At 45.0% G+C, this 3685-nt stretch overlaps 1 non-coding gene across 1 annotated transcript; it reads right to left on the minus strand.

The window, feature by feature from the left end:
• Nucleotides 1-2473: 2473 nt before the first annotated feature.
• Nucleotides 2474-2580, minus strand: LOC112937502 (small nucleolar RNA R71). The gene has a single exon (XR_003240166.1). It is a non-coding gene; the product is annotated as a small nucleolar RNA R71 (small nucleolar RNA).
• Between the last annotated feature and the right edge of the window lie 1105 nt (nucleotides 2581-3685).

Raw genomic sequence — 3685 nt, forward strand, 5'->3', positions numbered from 1 at the left:
ACCTTCACGTATGTACAGAATGGCCATAGATAATTTGTCCGCCATCGGTCAAGGTAGTTGTTTACACCTAAATTTGACACTTATGATTAAGATAGAAAAAAACGTCAAGATTTAGAAAATCTGCCGGTTTCCTCTAGAGGGCTGGTCTGACCGCTGTGTATGGGCCGGTCAGACCGTAGCCTGAGGGCCGGTCAGACCGGCCATGTAGAGTCCGAGTCTGTTTCGTCGGGTCTCGGGTTTGCTTAGGAAGGCATGTTTTGGGTTTTTATTGTTCTCTATCCTGAATTGGATGTCGAGGAGGGCCTGTAGAGGATAAGACCAACCCCTATTTAAGGGACAAGACTGTTGACGGTCGTTAGCGATCAGTTTTGACCGTCAATATTACCAAAATAGAGGAGAACTAGTTATGCTTGCAATGCTATTTATATTAGAATAATAATATTTTACTAGTCTTTGGTTCACTAACCTTTTGCAGAGAATAATCATTAAATGAAGGAGAATCGACATCCAATCAGACGATTGATCAATCGGACGATGTCGAGAATCAGACTTATCAATGAATAGGCCAAGAACTCAGAAATGACATGACTAATTGGGCTAAAATTCAGAAGTCTATGGAGTAGAGAAGTCCAGGAGGCCACCAGCCAAATTATGGGCTGGTTGGGCCGGCCCCTGGTTCGGCCGAACCCCCCTCGTCGCCATTGATACAGGGCTTCTTCTGGACGGTTTAGATTGTCTCCCAATGACGGTTGGAGGGTATTTCCGACCATTCCAACCATCACAACCGTCATTGGGAGGCTATATAAACCCCTCACTCTCTCCATTTCAATACACACCTTAAGCAAAGCTCTCTCATATTCTCTCAAGTTTAGTTTAGTGTTATCTAGCTAGTGAAATAGGAATAGAGTAGAAATCGGAGTCCGGAAGCCTTCGGAAGAGTTCGGGTATGGCTCTAGTAGCCCTTCTCTTCTCTTTTGTAAGCTTTGTACTATTATTAGAATATTCTTCTTTATACATTAAGGGTATTGAAATACTTTCCGAGTATATGAATGACAACTTTACATTATGTTCATGTTATACTGATTATACTGCTAGCTTATCTGGGGGATGCTTTGGTGCGGGTATAATGTTTGCACATGCAATTACTCTATGTCATAACGATGATATTAGAGTAGTATTTGGTAGTTTAGGCGTGGTGTCTAGATTACGGGATATCATTATTTAGGGTTATTTGCTGCAGATGAGAGGTGGGCCGCTGATGGTGACAGCTCAGTACGGGTATTCTTCCGCGCGTGTATATAGTCCTAAGTTAATTTCCTGTGGAGGGTACTCCTCCGTATTTAGCCCCGGTTGTATGGTCATACGGGCTGTCGTAAGGAACTCGGTAGTCAGGGGTGGCTTCTCGAAGTACCAGGAGGGCATCGGATAGAGGGTATTAGCTAGTATATCAGATAACTGGGATGTATGTACTATGTATACTAGAAGTATAAGAATAGATTCTCTTTCTCTTTTCTTTCCACTTAGCTTAGATATTTTAGTATGAGAATGAGTAGCTTCCTGCTTGTGTGTCACTCTACCCTTGAATTATCTTAACCCCTGCTTAGATTATTATTATTACAAGTAACATATAAATTATTAGTCAGGTTCTCTGTACCATGATCTTTCCACGGGATTAAATAAATACGATACCCTTGGAATACTCTTGGGTGAAATGCTACAATGATATATCCATGCGCTTGCGGATGAACTCTGTAACCAGAATATACCAGGAGTATTTCTGCACCATTGCTGGGAATAATATTTCTAGTAATATCGTTAAAAAATACCAACAAGCATTTCTGGCGCCGTTGCTGGGGAAGATTCATAATAGAGATTACTAAAACTAATACTTTATATTTACCTCTGTATAATCACTGCCCTTTGTAGGCTAACCTTGGTTGTTTTCACTTTTGTTGTGTAAACAGGGTAGTGCATGACTGGTTTCAACTTGCCGGAAAACTTTAAGGAAAATCCAGAAGCTTTCTTCTGGAGCGTCAAACCACGAGTCGCCGCTCCGTAGAAAACTCTCCCGAGAAAGAAACCAGCCATACCAGTGCCACCGACTTTCAAGACTATGGCTGACAAGACTCTCCGTGAATTCGCCCTCTACTGACAATGTGGCCTTGGGCCGCAGATCAACATGGGAGACGTGGATTTCGATCTGAGGTCCAGCCTCATCACGATGGCACAGGCTAGCCCGTTCTGTGGCAAGCCTAACGAGGATGCCAATGCTCATCTACAGCAGTTCCTGGAGATTTGCAGCACGTACACCATAAAGGGTGTCAGTCCAGACGCCGTCAGGCTGCGGCTGTTCAAGTTTTCCCTCCTCGGGAAAGCGAAGCAGTGGTTTTATGCCAACCGTGCTACGATCAACACCTGGGACAAATGGTCCTTGGCATTCCTCTCAAAGTTCTTCCCGATGGGCAAAACTAACGCTCTTCGGGGGAGAATTTCTAGCTTCCAGCAGACAAGGGATGAGTCCATTCTTGAAGCATGGGAACGACTTCAGGAATACGTGGTCGCCTGTCCTCATCATGGGATGGACAACTGGCTGATCCTGCAGAACTTTTATAATGGGCTCACTCTCATATCCCGTGACCACCTGGACGCGGCAGCTGGAGGAGCTTTCTTCTCTAAGACGGTTCGGGGAGCCGTTGATCTAATAGAGAAGATGGTCTCCAATATGGGTTGGAGCGAGGAACGACTCCAAACCTGTTAGCGAGGCATGCATACCATCAAGGAGACGGAAATGCTTGCTGCCAAGCTGGACCTTGATGTGACCATGGCTACTATGGATGCAACCATAGCTCACATCATGGATGAACAATATCTTATCAAGATCAAGTCCTCCAAGTGCTGGAATCTGATTCGGCCACCTACTACACTGCTGACTTCAAAGAGCCACCGAATCTGCATACGACCTTCGTGTTCGTTCCGTGAGTACTTGATGGAAAGCTCTGGAGTCCTCTTTCCACCGGATCTAGCCTCATCGCCAAATTCCATCCAAGTCATCCGCAGATGAAGAAACATGGTGCTGCGTCACCTGTCATGGGCCTTTGGGCTTGTAACTTCGTTTGGGACCCCGGCCCAAGTGGGGCCCTTGTGGGGTGTGCCCCAACCAGGTGGAGCATGACCCTAGGACCCTCTTGGTCGTTCTCCCAACCCTAGAAGTAGCTAGGTACCCCTTCAGGGTTTCTTGGGTTTTGTTTAGATGAAAGTTTAGATTTGCTACTTGCTGGGTAATCCCGTGATCGGTTAGTTTGTTGGTTTTCTCGTTACGGAACCCCAACCTATCATTTGTATTCAATTCCTATCTGCAATTCAGATTGCTTTTATCTTGTTATTGCTTGTTCCTTCGATTTGCTTGCAGGAATAAGGTTGATCTGCACCGACAAGATCAACAACCCACGGAGAGGTTTCGTTGCTCCCTGAGTTTTTATCTTCATATAACCAGAAAATAGCTATACAAAAAAATTCGCATCATTTACCTAGCCATATTTGTGCCATTGCATTGTTCATTTTAGTTTTTGCTTTGTTGACGTTGTATCGTCTGCTGGTCTTAGCGTTTAGTCCGTTTAGAGTTTCGAGTTCTGGTCACGTTTAGTACCACTGTCGCCGCCACCGCCGCCGTGTCCTTGTTGTCGTC

This window comes from Oryza sativa, chromosome 12 (genome assembly GCF_034140825.1).
Source record: "Oryza sativa Japonica Group chromosome 12, ASM3414082v1".
Taxonomy (NCBI): domain Eukaryota; kingdom Viridiplantae; phylum Streptophyta; class Magnoliopsida; order Poales; family Poaceae; genus Oryza; species Oryza sativa.